Source organism: Paramisgurnus dabryanus, chromosome 17 (genome assembly GCF_030506205.2).
Source record: "Paramisgurnus dabryanus chromosome 17, PD_genome_1.1, whole genome shotgun sequence".
Lineage (NCBI taxonomy): Eukaryota > Metazoa > Chordata > Actinopteri > Cypriniformes > Cobitidae > Paramisgurnus > Paramisgurnus dabryanus.
In genome coordinates this window covers 763,073-781,681 of record NC_133353.1, presented here as the reverse complement: position 1 = coordinate 781,681, position 18,609 = coordinate 763,073, and positions in this window count along the sequence as shown.

The window sequence follows — 18,609 nt, the reverse complement described above, 5'->3', positions numbered from 1 at the left end:
CGTTTGTCTGATCTGGGTTAAGCAGGAGGATGTGGGCTCGTGGACATTGACATAGCCTTGACTGCCCTTAGGAAAGAGCCCATGATTGGCTACGGTCTGTGGTTTTGACTCTCATTCATTATTGTCTTCATCAGTTCTTTGGGCAAAGTCACAGTTTCAGAAAATGAGGGCAGGCCGTGATGGGTATCTGCTCGTAGTGTTATAGTTTAAACTATGGCTGACTTTAATTAGCAGAGAAAGAAAGTGCTCTGGCTTTAGGCGAGTTTGAGGAGGAGGTTCAGAGGGGTCACATCTCAAGAATCGTTTTTTTGTAAATTTAACTTTAGAGGTGTGAAAATGCAACTAACATCTTAATACATAGCTACTTAATAAATTTGGTGAATACTTCTGATTTAAGGTATACATTTATAGCAGCCCATGTGTTCTCTCTGCACTGTCAGGGGAAAAAATGGTCAAAATATGTACCCCAGCTGTCGCTGGGCCTGTACCCTTTCAAAGAGTACTGCTCAGTGACAGCTAGGGAACATATTTTGGCCATTTTTTCTAACAGTGTTGGATTCGAACCCATGTGCTGTTGTTAGCACCATCCTCTAAAAGCTGAAGAAATATAAATCTCTATTGTGTACGCAAATGTCCAGTACCATATTGTTTATCTGTTATTTTAATAGTTTTTAATAGTAGTCTTCCCTGTAATTAAAAATATCCAAAAGCCGCAACACAAAGCCATACAGCTTTAATGTATTAAACAGTTCTTGTCTAGCAATATTAACGGTGGATGAAAAACCTGTTTATCCTGTTTAAAACACTTAGCACTCAGGAAAATAAAGCAATACGTGCACAACGTAAAGGTAAATTAAACGACGCTACTATTGTAGATTAATAAATAGAGCTCTTCTTTATCTTCCATTGGTTTTCAACTGTATGATGTTTCAGACTCACAATTCTGAAGTGGCAATTTGTGCAACATGCTTAGATTAAAGCCAGGAGAGTTATTAGGGTTAATCAATGTTTTAAGGATATGAGTGGATCTGTAAATACATTTCAACATCACAAGTATCTAACTGTCCATTAAGCACTTAACAAAGTACACTATATATTTTCCTTTGAATAAGATGAAAAAGCATCTAAAGAGTATATTCAGATTCACAAATAAACAGTGGACACTTGCCATGACCTCCATTACTAAAGCCATACAATGAAGAAAGACAGCAGGGTTTTTGACTAATTAAGTTAAAGGGGACAGAGAATGAAAAAACATTTTTACCTTGTCTTTGTTGAATAATGGTAGTCTACCTGCATTCACGTACATACAAAAAGTGCTAGACATGCTAAACATCTCAGTCTCATAAAAATTCCTCTTTTAGAAATGTCAGCCAGAAATCGGCCCAATCTGAAAAACTGATGCTTATGACATCACAGGCATCTCACTGCCCCTCCACTTTAAAATAATTGGCTACATTTTTTGAGTGGCAGCAAAGTCAGCCAATCAGTAATGAGATTGCAAGTTAAGCCAGTAGGGGGAGCCAAATAGGTGCAAAACCACTTGTTTAAAATCCCCCACCCTAATAGAGCTATCTGAGAGAGGTTTTTAGGAAGCTTCTAAGGCATTATAGACCCAAACAAAAAAAAATTTGTCTACATGTCACATCACAGAACAAGGATAAATACCCCGTTCAATCATTCTATGTCACCTTAAGTTAAGTTGCTGAGGTAAACTGCAAGAATCTGACTGTGATGCATCTCCAGATACTTCTGTGATGAGTGAATCTGCAACATCTTATGAATTTCATCTTTCCTTTACTTGTTTGAATAAGTAGTTTTCTGTTTTATTATTTATTAACTGAATTTATGTAACCCAAAGTTCTGTCTAAATTAGAAACTCTGCATCTGATTCCCAAATATAAACACTTTGGAATAATTTTACACAGACTTCAAATAAAATCAAGAAGAACGTATATTTCACTTAGTGTACAGACTTCAATTGCACTTGGTTGTCTAGATTGGGTGTTAAACGTTGGTCCAGAGTAGAGGTCTTCTTGGGTCCAAAGAAATTTACCCGACTCAAACAGACTGATCTCACGGAAAAATTGATCAATTTATTTGTGTTCATGGCCCGAAATTCAGCTTTTTTACGTGCCTTGAGCACGAACGTCTTTTTTGTGACACTCGCACAAATTTCTATAAATAGTTTTTCATGTGAGCTGCACAAATTTCTTTTTAATTTAATTTTATGTATTGTTTTCTCATTATTTTTTTTCCTATTTTCTTACCCTTGTCGCTTGAGGTTAGAATCACTTTCTGTTACATTTTTAGACATCCTAACCCAAACCCCAATTCTAATCCCAACTCCACACGAGAATAGTTTTAAAAGCGGAAGAAAAACACGTAGAAACCAATACATAAAAGTATCCTAACCCAAACCCTAAATCTAACCCAACCCCAAGCGACAATGATTTAAAAATAGGGGGGGGGGGGGAATGAGAAAACAATACATAAAATGACACGAAAAAGAAAGTCATGCCACGGGACACAAAAAAGACATTCAAGCTTAAGGCACAGAAAAGCTGAATTTCGTGCCATGGACACAAATAAATTGATCAAATTTTGCGTGAATATAACACGACTTTCCGTGAGATCATGGCCTCGAAATGACCCGAACATGACATGCATACATACTTTTTTTAAAGAAAGACCAGACCTAAGACAAATCAGACAAAATTAGACCCGAGTCAGACCTGACCAAGCAGCAATTTTTTTAACCCCCCTGGACCCGGATGTAAATGCCATTGACGTGTGTGCAGTCTGCAGCCCCACATGCACCAGTCAGGTCAGAGAGAAAGATACCCTTGTGGTCTCGCAACTAATTTGGCCCGCTGCTCCATTTATTTTCATTTGTTATCTGACAATGACACCAAGGTAACCACTTACAGTGTGCATTTAAAATTGATTGACAGGTCTGGCTAAACGAAAATTAACCTATCGCCAGCCACACAATGTTGCAAGCTCTCTTGGGAAACAGAGGAGGGTTGGAAAAGGACTTGATGCACACGTGCGATAGTTCGGGTCTTCTCGAGTCCATTCGGCCAAACATTCATTTTAAATTAATCAACGGCGCTGATATTATACCTGACCCGTGTCCGAGGCACACATGAACTTTTAGACCAAACCCACTCAGGTCTCCAGTCGGAACTCTGGTTTTCAGATTTAAGTGGACCCGTGAATACCTCTAATCTGGGGACCCCCAGGGGGCCTCCAGGAGTTTCCCCAGACAATTTTAGGGTATTTTTAGGTATAGGTTTATCAATAATTTCTTACTACATATATTCCAAAATAGATTATACTAGATTGGATTTGTATCTTTTTTGGGTTTTTCCTTTTTTGTCTTTTTTGTCTTTTTTGGCAGTAATCGTTGTAAATCTGCTATGAAACCATATTTATTGTCAAAGTTTAATTGAAAATGTAGTAGTTCTCGAGACCGGTCTCAAGACCACTTTTTAAAGGTCTTGGTCTCGTCTTGGAATCCACCGCTTTTTTACTCAGTCTCGTCTCGGTCTCAGACAAAGAGGACTTGGAATTTTATTTCAAGCCCGGTCAAGACCACAACTGATGGCACATCACAAAATTATTTTTTATCATTAATTTTATGCAGTTTATTCAGGTTTGGCATATGATGTTGGCAATTTTTAAGCATTGTTTAAGTTTCTCCCAATTACATTTTTTCTAATTTTATTACTAAAAACACCTGCATTGTGTTAAGTGGATGGCAAGCCATGGAAAGACAGTTCAGAATAAATTGTTAAGTTGATTTCAGCTCTTTAGTGTTTGTTCACTTTAATTTGCTTATAGACAATGATTCCCACATATCTGCAATGCCATTGATTATTTTATCAACTTCTCTGATGGCACACACACACACGCACGCACACACACGCGCACACACACACACACACACACACACACACACACACACACACACAGAGACAAGAAGTGCCTAATCATATGCATATTCCACATTTTATCATAAGTGTTTTCATGGGCGTCGGAACCATTATACGTGGGTGGGACAGGACCCACCCACTTTTTAAGACCAATGATAATGGACCCACCCACTTTTTCTCTAATTTAGCGCATTTGTCTGTTCACTTATCAAAGCGCTGTTAGTCCAAATCCATCCCACTAGAGCAGGGATCCCTAACCTTTGCTTTTTTTACACCGCGGACCCGTTTCAGCTTTTAAACATAATTCGCAGGGGTGAGTGGACGCTGAGTTGCTGTTCGAACATAGTGCTGAAAAACCTACTTTGCCTAACGTTTTAAACAGAAATAAATGTCAAACAACCATGCATTAGGAAAATTAATAACTGCTTTATTTATAGTATATTTTCTATAGACGTGTAAAACCATATTATAGCGGATTATTTTACTTTCATTGTTTCACGAGTTTGCCTGCCCATTTAGTCTTAATAATTAACGGTAAACGAACTTAGCTTGGTGTTCTTAAAGGCAGCTCGAACCTTAGGTCGGACTCGAGCCCCAAGTTCAAGACACAGAAGAAAAAAAAGAGGAGATGATGAGGAGAGATGCCAGAAGAATTGCGTCTGTCGCGGAGGCACAGAGACTCCCGTTTTGCTTTTAATGATAATTAACACAGCACTAAATGTGGTTCCTTTCAAACGTTAAAAGTGTAGGCTACTTGTTAAAATATTATTACTGCTGTAAAATAGTTTATTTTGATTATGGTGCCACGATCGCTGGATAATTTTCAAGTTTTTTTTTACAGAAGCCTGCAATTACTTTTCATTTGCGAACGTCCTCACGTATTGTTATTATTTGCGAGGTACATTTGCAGAATTCATAAAGTCATACCTCTGTTTAATCGATTGTGTTTTAGAAGTACACATGCTCAAACTCTTATGACAGCATTGTTTCCCGACGGATACCATAAAATAAAGTGATCTCATTTTCAGAATCTCACATTTATATTTCTCTAAGAGAGAGAAAGAGAGATTGGGTATAACAAATAAAAAAGGTATACAAAAGTTGTATCAGTTTACCTTCATTCGTTTTTCTTACCTTTTATTTCCTCAAAATAAAAAATAAACATTGTAGCCTACTGTCAGCAGAGTAGAGAAAAAAAATGACACAGAGAAAGATAAATGAAACATGACATCTGTCATTATTTGCAAAATATTTAAAGGGCTATTACCAGAATTTCGACCGTAATAGGCTACTGTCTTTAATTTAATAAACGCAAATGTTCAGGCTAATTAAAAGGAAACATGAAAATGTCATCTATTGCAGTAAATGTATTTTTCGGGGGGGGGGTGTTATGTGGGGACCCACCCACTTTTCATTTGCTTCCGACGCCCATGAGTGTTTTAATGCAGTGACCTGCACTGGTGTTGGTCTTGACTTGGTCTCGGCCTGTCTTGATCTTGGTCTTGACTTGGTCTTGACCCTTTGAAGTCTTGGTCTTGTCTCGGTCTCGGCCTGTCTTGGTCTTGGTCATGACTTGGTCTCGGTTTAGGTGGTCTTGACTACAACACTAAAATCTAGCATTACTCTAAGTGTAGCCAATTATAATACATAAAACATACCTTGATATATATTTTAGGTAAGAGGTCCATTACAAAGGGTTCATCATATTTGGGGGTCCTTGGCATCATAAAGTTTGAAAACCTCTGGTCTCGATGAGTTTTAGCTGTTTTTGTAAGCTTTAGAATTTATAAGAAATGTAAAATTAAGGTAAAATCATGAATTTATTAACATTTGAATGTTAAAAAGTCATGATTTCATTTAAAAAGAACCAAAATCGAAGCCTGTGCTAAATTTCTATGCTGATTGAAAGAGCTTATACAACCGTGAAAAAAATGCAAATCTAGTTTTTTTAACATGCAACTGGTTTCCCCTCCAGTGCTTAGTCATAAATAGCTTTCATTATAAGACATTTTAATCTGTTTCCGAAAGACAAAACCTCAGATTCTGATCTTTTTATGAGCAAATGAATGAGTTAAAACATTTCCAGGTTCTCATTTCCATGAACCGACCCTTTTCAGTCAGCAGATATATCTGTGGAATAATGGATTACAGTACGTGATTATTCCATATGCATGTCAGGGAAGCTGATAATGAATTGGCGCGGCTGGCAGGCTGGCATGACAGCACATTGAGATAAAATGAGGCCAAAACTTAAAGGGGTGCACAGGATCCTTCTTCATTTGCCATGGGTTTCAGCTCAGGGATGCAGTCCCCGCCGAACCTCTCTCATTCTCTGTACAGAAACTTCCTCCATAATGCATGTTGCCTCAGTGGACACCACGTCTTCCAAGCCATTGTCATTCAGCCCTACTATTGCCTGATGAATGCAAGGGGCATCTCTGTATGTGTGTATGAGTGTGTGCACCTGTGTGTGTAAGAGCTCGAAGGTGGGGGCGACAAAGAGAATGTGGTGAAATGGAATAAAAAGATTTGAGAATAGGAGCATGACGCACAGACAGACACGGAGGAGTGGCATCGAAAAGCTTGCATGCAGCAATAGTTTACCTTCTGCTTCCCTACCATAACTTCTTATATAAACAGACCAAATGATGGCATACAGTAGTATCATATTTTTACATCATACTGTATATGTCAATAATACTTTTTAATGAATTTGGCTAAGAATCCTCAAGCTCTGCTCACATTGAAGGTCTGTAGCTAATTGCAATTTGGATAATTCTGGGATGCATGGTTGCCTAGCAACTAGATGGTAGTGCAACATTCAAACCATCAGTTTGAACTAAAAAGTAAAAATTTCTTACAAGAGTCCCTGTCTTCATAAGGAACAAATTTGCCTTGAGGACTCTTAAGTTCCAGGTATGACATTGGTAAAATGATTTCTTAGAAAGTTCTCAACAAATAGATCTCACATTTTTAACATGTGATTGCAGGACATGGCTTTTTAAGTATTAAAAGGATACTCCAGAAAAAATCTAAATTACCTCATGATTTACTCCCCCTCAGGCAATTCGAGATACACATGTCCATAATCTATCAGATGAACACATTTGAAGTTATTTTAGTAAATGTCCTTGCTCTTCCAAGCTTTATAACGGTAGAAAACAGGGATCAGAGAACAACTTTTGACTAAACACCCACAAAACGTGCATCCATCCTTCACAGAAGTAATCCACACGGCTCCAAGGGGTTAATAAAGGTCTTCTGCTAGTAACTGAAGCGTTTTTGTAAGAAAAATGTCCATATGTCTAATTTAAAAACTAACAAAGCCAAATTGGACTTGTGCAATAAAAAAAAGAGGTTTAGCATAGTGAGTGTCCACTGCCATAGGTACGTTTCACAGTGAATCCCATGAATCCAAGACCTTTATTAACCCCTTGGAGCCACATCTTTGAAGGAAAAATGCACTTTTGGGTGTTTAAAGTCAGAAGTTGTTCCTTGAGCCCTGTTTTCTACTGTCATAAAGCTTGGAAGAGCAAGGACATTTACTAAAATAACTCCAAATGTGTTCGTATGAAATATAATGGACATGTGTATCTCGGATGTCTTGAGGGTGAGTAAATCATGGGGTAATTTTGGTATTTAGGTGGAGTATCCCTTTAAAATAGATTTGTTCATATTAGAGAAAAGCAGCCTAAGCAAAATGCTTGCAATTCTTCCGCAAAGTTATTTCAGTAATGAAAAACTAAAGTCCTATCTACTTGAATATGGAAACACTGATTTCTCTAAAATCGCATGCTAAGATTACAATTGAACAATATATATATAGAGCTTGAATGCAAAACCCTCTAAGTGCATCTGACTTGTTTTCTGGTAAATGAGCATTTTTTGTATCAGACTCTTAATGGAATGTGCCAACAAAGCGGTATTTCTGAATGGGATTAAGCGAGGGATTTGAAGCTAAAGTATTTAACTCTTTCACTGCCATTGATTATTTAACTTGTCAATTAAGAGAAAACGCTTCCCTGCCAATGATGAGTTTTTCCAGCAATCCGTATTTCTGCTATTATCCACCAGGTGGCGCTCTTACCCAACTTATAAAACCCAGAAGTATCCCCTTAGGGCAAACAGTTCAAACTCTGTGTATGTTTTGAGGATCGCTCTGAATCTGTCCTTTACAGAAATGGAATTATGTAATTCTGATAAACACAAAAGAATATATTTCGAGAATGTTTGTAACCAAACTGTCCACATTCAGTTCCATGGTATTCTTTTATTACTATGGAAGTAAATGGGGCTTATGAACGGTTTGGTTGCAAACATTCCTCAAAATATCTTCTTATCATCAGAACAAAGAAATTTATATAGGTTTGTAACACCATCATGGAGTCAATGATGTCAGAATTTTCGTTTTTGAGGGAACTACCCCTTTAAGAAGATATTAGTCATAGCAGTGCTACACTATCAAAAAATGGTCAAAGATGGTCCCTAGCCGTCACTGGGGCATTCCCGTTCAAAAAGTACACATTTGCACCTAAATAGTGCGTATAAATACATCAAAGGTTTATAAATATATAAACATCTGTACCTAAAAGGTACACATTTATATTTTTTTTTAAATGGGGTGCATGATCTCTGAAAGCCAATGTTGATATTTGAAATGACCTAACCAAACACGCCCCTACCCCAAAAGAATCTGGACATTATTTTGATTAAACCGCCCCACACATATGCAACCAAGGCAATGATGTCAGTAAGTAGACACGCCCCTAACTGTTGTTCGACTACAAGTGTGTTTTGGTAGTCGGCCCGACTCCCTTTTCCAAAGTGTTTTAAAAAAAATCACAGGTATGCCTTAACATTCAGGATTTGTACACATGCATGCTACATCTAGCAATGTCCATTTCTATGCATATGAAGGAACAAGGGCCAGCCGAAACATTATAAACAAAACCCAGGCCTATTAAATACTGAACTTCATCTGAACTTCAAGTCAAAAGTCTACTGATAATTGTTCTGTAGTGAAACAATACAATGCTCTTCAATTTCTGCTGTTTGCTTTAAAGTTACTCCCTCACTGCCCCCTGCTGATGAATAAACATATTGTGCTTGGCTCCATTATAACAAGCAGTGTGACTTTCTGTATGAATTCTTCTCTCTCGCTTCTGACAACCTGTGATCTACCTGGAGCGAGTTTGTAAACACGCAATGTTCTGATTTTGATTAAACCAATACATTAGGGTTCCTTCACATGCACTTAATGAGCGTGTTGGTTGTTGTGTGTATAGTTCTCATATGCGAACCCTCCTTTTCCACAGGTTTATTAAAATGAGCTTCATTAGACAGGAATGCATTGACAGCTAGAAAGATGCGGCTGGCAACAATTAATTGGACATCACTACCGAGCCTCCAAACCTGGGAGAATTATTTGGCGCAGTGTGGAGTTGCTGTGGAGGACTGTTTAATTATACGTGCATTAACAGCTCGCTTGTTTTCTCGCCCATGTGTGAATTCGGTCCTCTCGTGTCCCCTGCTCATAACTCTTCAGCCAATACGGATGGGCGTACTGAAATAACAATGCGATGCCGTGCACGCTTCTGCATGAACAAACAGGGCAGAACATGCGCTTAACAGTGTTATGCATTTCCTAGAGGTTTGGTAAAGGTCATCCGGTACCAGCAGGCGAATACAGTATGCATGGATTTCTGTCTTTGACCTGAAATGATGAAATTATTTATCAGACATAGAAATTTATGGGAAACACAAGCATGTGTTTGAGGCATATAGTGCTTATGGTGCACAAGATATGATCATATGATCCTATAGGAAGGAGGGTTTGAATCCGATCCCTTGATTTTAAAGACAAAACTGTATTATGCAAAAATAAAAAAAGACATGTGCATGGATTTGGTGTGATTTATGAGAACATGGTACATTTATACATGTCGATCAGTGATACAAAAAAATCGTTGGATGTTCCAACACTAGATGAGACACAAAATGTGAATGTTTTATCATTGCTGAAAGCAATTTCATTACTAAAAAGAATTGGAATTCACTGAGATGGATTCCAGATGAGGGAATATGGTCGCTTTAATAGAGCTAGTGTTGAGGCAATTACCTCGGATTTTGCACAGTTGCAGCCATCGTTGGCGCATCAGGCAGAGAGCTACTATAATGCTCCTCATGTTGTGGAGTGGTACTACGGCCCACACGCTATCTAACTCCCAAACTTTTTCTGTGACTAACCATCACATTAGAGTCCATTCAGATCCATTTCTATAGCCCTATAGTGCAAAGGATGGGCATGGAGTAGTGCTTTCTGGCATCCTCAAAATGGCACACATCAATGTTCACAGGATGCTTTTGTGGTCTGTGGATGTCGTGAAATTCAAAACTAAAGATAGCATCAAAATGCATCAGACTGCATCTTTTAACTTTGATTAAAAATTTTACATCTTAAGTTCATTAATAGTGCCTATAAGTGTCTGTTCTCCAAAACGCCATCTGGTAATAATACATATATGTAAAATCTATAAAAAGAAAAAATATTTTTGTGGCAGGTGCTGTATGGTAAAGAGACAGAAACTATAGCTCGTATATGTGACACTATATGTGAAATTCATGCTAAAGTCTCATAATCTATTTAGGAGGATTAAAGTTTCATTTAAATCATTGATTTCACATTGTTTTTTACCTTTGACATGATCTTACTCAGTCAATATTAAAGATTTCAAGGTTATATTTTCACATAATGTGTTATGTAGGATGATTTTAAAAACAAAACACCAAACACCTCAAAAGACTTTAGCTGTGTTTTTATAGACAGGTTCACATACAGTGGCAAGAAATTTTGGTTTTCTGAATAAATTTGTCATAAAATTTGATCTGATCTTCATCAAAGTCAAGGGTATAGACAAACATCCTGGGTTTCCTGGACCGGGATTAGCTTAAACCAGGACTAGGCCTTAGTTTAATTAAGAAATATAACTAGTTTTTACAAACATGCCTTACTAAAAACATTACTTGTTTGCATTTTGGGGCAAAACAAAGGGCACTGATGTATTTTAAGATACGTCAGTGCAAGTAGTTTTCAGTTTGGACAGCTCTAACATTTATTTTAGTCTAGGACTAGTCTAATCCCTGTACGGGAAACCGCCCAATTATGTCTAAAAATAAACTATGATTTTTCATGTCTGTCTTGAGAACAACCAAAAAACCTCATAGTGCTTGTGGAAAAACTATGTGAACCCTTGAGTTAATGACCCCAAAAATGCTAATTGGAGTCAGGTTTTAGCACACCTGGAGTCTCATTAAGATAATGGGCCCTATCATACACCCGGCGCAATGCAGCGCAATGCGCAACGCAAGAGTCTTTTGCTAGTTTCAACCCTGTGCAATTTTCATTTAAACGTTTGGCGCCACGTTGTTTAAATAGCAAATGCTTTTGCGCCCAATGTTGCGCCCATGGGCTTTCTGGTCTGAAAACGAGGTGTGTTCAGACGCATTGTTGGCGCATTGCTATTTTGAGGCAACTAAAATAGACTACACCATTGACCAACGAAAAACCTGGTCTAAAGTCTATGACGCAATTGTGTTTTTGTTATTTAATGAGCGCGTTAGAAATATGCACCTATAAACAGGTCGATAACGCGAGTTTGCTGCGCAACAGCACAAAAAAGCTTTTAAATATGAAAAATGAAAGGATTAAAATGTAAAAGATTATTATTGAGTCTCTTGGACATAAACGAGGACCGATTATGAGACGTTAGAAGTTGTAAAGAGCAGCTTCACCTGCAGCCTGGTAAGTAAATAAATGCTTTGCTTTAAACAAATGCATCTGTTTTAAAATGTTTTTTAAATGCTTCCTCACAGATTTATTGTATATGATGACTTTGTACCTGTGGATATGGTGAGATGAGAACCCTTTTTAAGTAATGCTTTTTAAAAAAATCCATGGCGCTGTCCGAGCGCTGAAACGGCTCTCCGCACATTTGTGAGTTCTTTAATCTTAAACTGGTGGTCTTCTTCCTCCGCTTAGTTTTTCAGTTTACAAATTCCGCTTTCTAAATAGGCATTAGGCATGGCGCCAGGCGCAACTTGCTTTTACAGGGGATGAGAGCTGAGACTATTATTGGTTTATTGCACGTTACGCCCAAAACACACCCATTACAAAAATTGAATTAGCAAAAGTGGGTTCGGACACGCCAACAGTGTGCCGTGTCCTTTAGACAATGCGCTTACATCGTTAAAATAGGGCCCAATATGTTTGGAGGTGTGGACTACAGCTACTTTGACTGATAATAACCCCTTCAACTTTTGAAATTTGCGATGAACATGAAGAACATGCTTATGTGAGCCACGCCTCGCCAAAAAGAGCTTTCAGAGGAGTTACGATCAAGAATTGTTGCTTTGCATAAAGTTGGAAAGGGTTTCAAAGTTATTACAAAAACTTAAGAATTTCACCAGTCTAAAGTTAAGCAAACAATCTACAAATGGAGATGCTATGGGACTGTTGCCACTCTACCAAGAAGTGGGTGCCCAGTCAAAATGACACCAAGAGCACAATGAAGACTCATCAATGAGGTAAAGAAACAACCCAGAATGTCAGCCAAAGATTGGAAGGCATTGTCAGAACTTGCTAACGTCTCTGTTCATGAGTCTACAATATGTAAAACACTGAACAAGCAGGACATCCACGGAAGGACACCACAAAGAAAGCCACTGCTTACTAAAAAATAATAGTTTTGCATGCCTGCAGTTTGCAAAAGAGCACATTGACACTCCACAGCAGTATTGGCAAAATGTTTTGTGGACTGATGAAACTAAGATTGAACAATTTGGAAAAAGCACACAGTGCTACATCTGGCTTAGAAAGGGCACGGCGGATGTATGGTGGAGGAAACATCATGATTTGGGCCTGCTTTGCTGCATCAGGGCTTGCATTCGTTGAGTGGAAGATGAATTCCCAAGTATATCAGTCAATTCTTCAGGATAATGTGAAAATGTCTGTATGTCAGGTGGAACTGTGTAGAAGGTGGGTGATGCACCAGGACAACAACCCAAAACACCGGAGGAAGTCCACAACAAAATGGCTTTAGAAAAACAAAATCCACATTTTGGAGTGGCCAAGTCAGAGCCCAGACCTCAACCCAACAGAGATGTTATGGATTGACTTGAAGAGGGCCATACACATGAGAAGTCCAAAGACAGACATAAAGCAGTTCTGCCAGGAAGAATAGGCTAAAATTCCTCCTCAACGATGTGCAGGTCTGATCCACAGCTACAGGAAGCGCCTGGTTGAGGTCATTGCTGCCAGAGGGGTCAACCAGTTATTCATTTTAAAGGTTTACTTACTTTTTCCACTGCCATATTGAATGTTGGCCACATTATGTTTGTCAATTGCCTACCCTTAACTTAGCTAAAGATCAGACCGCATTTTATGACAAATTTATTGAAATTCCAAAAGATACTTTTTCTTGTCACTGCAAGGTACAACATGTTCTGTGTTTAACTAAAGCCCGGTACAATATATGTGCGATTTTAAATAGTCCTCTAGTGCGTCCTTAGTTTTATGTCATCGATAAACGAGGGTTGGGCGAACACACGCTAAAGCGAAGGCTAGCAAACTGAAACAACATCTACTGCTTATTTTATGACTTGTCTCGAGCATAAAAATAAGCAAAAACGAAGGAGACGAATACCTGGCATTTGTATTTCCAGCGCGATTTCTCTCCAGGCTGCTTCCTTTTTTATCCTATCATGGTACAATGGCGATGACACGTTATACAAGCCCTCTTTATCTTTCCATAACTCCACAAGTTTCTCCGCCTGCTGTACAGCCCACCTGGCTCTTTTTGACATTTTCTCTGCGTTGGTTTGTTTTTGTTGTCTCACTAATTTCGTTCTATGCTTCTATTGGTTCTTGATATGCCGGTTGTCGTAGGGAGATGTCACACAGCAGAATTGTGTCTCAAAATTTCTGACACTGACAGAATTTTGTCAGAGGATAATTTTGATCACAGAGGTCATTAATTGTCTGTCTGTGAACATATCAAACTTGCAATCAAAGATGGCAGATTTTGGTCTAGGATTCCAGGAATCTTTTGTTTGGGATTTCAAAATTTGTGTTAGGATGTGCACCAGGCTTAATATAATGTACATTTTAAAAAAAACATAAAGTTAAATGTAAATGAACTCTAACAGGTTTGGGGAAACAATTATTTTGGACTGCAACTATGACAATTTTTTAAGTTTCCATACAGCAAGAGTGAGACAAAACAAAATGATCTAGGACATGAAAAAATACTAAATACTTTAGTATTTACTATAGTAAACAGTAGTACATTTCTTAGATACTATTGTTTTTAAACTTAACTAGTCAATATAGAAAACTACAGTTAATCAATTAATATTAATATTATGAATACTACAGTATACACTAACATGGCAAAATTACTATTCTACAGTACACTTCAATATATTGCAGTTTACTATTAAATAATACAGTATTTACTACAGTTAATCAATTCCTATTAATACTAAGAACCCTGTAGTATACATACAAGTGCAATAACTATTCTACACTATACTTCAACATATTACAGTTTACTATAGTAAATATTAAAGTATACAGTATTTACTAAAGTTATTCAAATCATATTAATACTAAGAACACTGTATTATACATCAACAAAGCGTAATTGCTATTCCACAGTATACTTCAATTTACCACAGTTTACTATAGTAAATCTTACATTATACTACTTTTTTTTCATGTGGGACAGGTTGACAATACACATCTGACATTGTGCTAAACAATGATCTCGGCTACTACAAGACAGACAATATTCACTTTCTCCTGGAAACCCACCGCTGGCTAATGGGGTGGAAAATGAACTCACTCATTAAACATCTCTAACATCTGCCAAGTACTCTGTCCGGCTAAATCCTCCGAAGTGCAATATTAAGCATTTTGCTACCGTGAGCAAGAGTTTATGTGATGACAACAAAATGGCACAATAAGAGAGTTGAGTTAAGTGCGTGCGACTATTAATCAACAAATGGAGTGCGGTTATGCTCTTCCATTTTTTATTTTAAGCATATGCGTGATTGTATTTCCAAACAGACCCTGAGTAACTATGCAATTAAAATTCAATTAGCCGGCTGTAATTAGACTAACTCCTAAAACCACAGGGCCGGTTGGTGAAGATGAACTTTTGTGAACATCATCACCAGAGTATCGGAGCAGCTGGATTCGCCAGTAGGAGTCTAAATGCTGTGTGGTGTTGATATAAATGATATACTATGTTGCTCACCTTCACTTCACCAGACAATGAATAGTGTGAGGAAAGAGGGAACCTGAAAGGGCACACATCTGTTTTATTGCGGGCCCAGAACTGCTTGATGATAACGCAGAGATGGTTTTACAGATGGCAATGTGTATTATAATTAGGATATGATACGAATGATAGCACAAAAATCAATTTCGCTACATCATATCTTTGTGTCCTTGCTGAAGTTGTTACAAGGGCTATATCTCAGTAACTGATGAGAGATAAGAACAATTACAAGTGTGTATGTCTGGGGGGTTTGGGGGGGGTGTATGGTGATTTTAAACCCATCCAAGAGAGATGTCATTGCTCTTTCGTAACTCAGTAGATTTGATGGAGTTCTCATTTGCAATTCATTCAAGTATAAACTTGAGCCCAATTTACACGTGAACCCTGACGCATACCTCTACAAAAATGTAAAAATATGTCAGTTCTACACGGATTGCAAGCACTGTGATTGGCCTGCTAGAACCCTTCCCATAAGGTAAAAAAACATGCGTTGCATTTCCGTTTGCGGTGGTAAAAACTAAGTTGAAGAGCTATATTTAACAACTCAAGCTGCAAGAAATGCGCTGTCGATTTACCGCCATCTTTGTTGATGCTTCTCCAAAAACGTACACAACAATCTGACTTTCCTTTGGTTTTTGCTTTAATATTGTAACATGCCTGTGGACAATAGCCTCTTTCACACAGTAATTCTAGTATATTACCATGAATTTACCAGAATGAATTTACCAGTAAATACAAAAATGTGCTGTTCACACATGCAGTGACGTTTTTAAATGTTTTTTAAATGCTTCCTCACAGATTTATTGTATATGATGACTTTGTACCTGTGGATATGGTGAGATCCTTTTTACCAGTAAGACGTCATTCACACATTAGTATCAAAATACCGGTAAACTCGGAGAAAAAGCGGAAGTTACCTGTGGCGCGCGGCCGTGAGCTCTGTGTCGTATTTGTACACAATGGCGGGTTATGACTTAATATCGTCGGTCTGTATTTTGTTGTTTTCACATCTGTGGCAAACGGTCGCAAAGTTGCTCGTGACCAAACAACATTGCGTTAGGCGGCGTCAAATGGAACCTGTGTTTTCACATTAGGCTTCACCGAGGGTGTGCTAAGGACGTCGGCAATTTGGCAAATATATGGTAAGCTGTTGTAAACAACTTTGAAGAAATGTGGATGTTAACTTCAGTTGTGCTCGACTTTTAAGCAGCATGGGTGTGGAAACGAACGTAAACAGTGCGGTGGTAAACGCGTCATCTGTTTAAAAACGTTCTGATTGGCCCGATCTGTCAGCGCGGTCTGACGTCGTCCGTTCTAAATGCCGGTAATCCTATATTTTTCGTTCACACATAGCGCGTGAATTACTGGTAATCTTACAACCTGTCTTACAGGTAAATTGGGAGCACTGATTTACCGGAAAGGTTCTGTTCACACATGACATGTTAACTGCAATTTACCAGTAAATTACCAGTAAAGACTGTATGTGTGAAAGGGACTAATGTCAACTAGCGATCTGCATGTGTAATTGCACATCGACACAAATAACGACGCAGACGTATAAATGAAAACTGATGCGTAACATATGGCATAAAGGCTATAGCGTAGGTCCTACACAGAAGCATAAATCACACTTTGGTCTCCAAAAATTGCAAGTCAAAAGTTGCCAGCCAGCGCCAGAATTATTTATGATTTTCAGAAAAGTTTAATGCATTCCAGAAAATTGTTTTCTTTAAATATATAAACATACAATATATCAAATGAAAGAACAGGCCCTTTGCTTTCATCCTATCTTCATTTGTTCTTTTATCACTTCTCAAACATGGATAGGTTTCTTAAAAAATCCCAAGTTTTGAGCAAAAACTGATATAATTGCTTTTTTTTCGTAAAATTGACTTTAGATTAGATTCAGAACAATGATCAAAACATAAACAGAGTTTGAACTGTTTTTGGATCAGTGGATGATTCAGTGTTTTATAAGTTGGGTAATAACGCTTTTTAGTGGATAATAGCGGAAATATGGATTGCCGAAAAAACTTCTCATTGGCAGGAAAGCTTTACTTCTAACTGATGAGATTACTCAATAGTCCCTTTCACACATACAGTCTTTACTGGTAATTTACATATAGATGACGCGTTTACCTCCACACTGTTTACGGACGTTTACACACATGCTTCTTGAGTCCAGCACACCTGAAGTTTACGTCCACATTTCTTCACCAGTTGTTTAAAACAGCTTACCATCTTTTTGCCAAATTGCCGACGTCCTTAGCACGCCCCCCGTGAAGCTACTGCAAACAGTACTGTTGTTTTAAACACATTTTCGGTTTGAAGTCGCCTAATGCAATGTTGTTTGGTCCCAAACCCGATCAACTTCGCGACCGTCAGCGTTTACCCAAGGACGTGAAAACAACAAAATACGGACCCTGGATATGAACGGCGTGAATTGTTTACAAATACAACACTGAGCTCGCCGTGCCACAGGTTACTTCCGCTTTCTCCACGAGTTTACCGGTATTTTGATACTGATGTGTGAATGATGTTTTACTGGTAAAAGACAGAATGTCACTGCATGTGTGAACAGCACATTTTTGTATTTACTGGTAAATTCATTCTGGTAAATTCATGGTAATTTACCGAAATTACTGCGTGAAAGAGGCTAATGGCGAGAAAAGATTATCGTAAAAAAATTATAACAGTTAATATTGTATTTTGAATGCAAATTTGACAAAAATGAGCTCAGTTTGTGACATTTGGGTCAGGTCGGGTCAGCTCACCTCACTTTGGCTTGGTTAGCTTTTCCATCGAGTTTAGTAACATTTGAGAGTGGGAGGGATTATAGGCGTGTCGTTATATTTGTGCTGCCTACTGCTGTGACATCATACAAGTTAGAGCGTCGTTGTACATCCCCATGCATTCATTTATTTCTCAGTCCGCCACAAAATTTAAATTGACCACCACAAACAGATGTTTGCACATCACGTTTATCACTACCTCTGTCTAACATGACAGTTTTTGTACAAACACCTGTGGCGTCAGTCGACGTGCTCTGCTGAGCCTCATTTAAGTTGCATTTAAGCATATATGCTGACGTGCGCATCGCGAATGTGCCGCCACAAACTGCAAGTCTGGAAAAAACGTGTTCTGGTATTCCTGATTCTCAACCTGTGGATGTTTTTCTCAGCTAAAAGGGAGTTTGGGAACTTACAGGAAAGGACAGATGACAACAGGTTTACTCAAACCAGTGCAAGCTAGCATGAAGGTAAAGCTAATCTTTACATTATAGCGATGACGCTGGTAGTGATGAATCGTTCAGACCAATCAGTGATCTACAG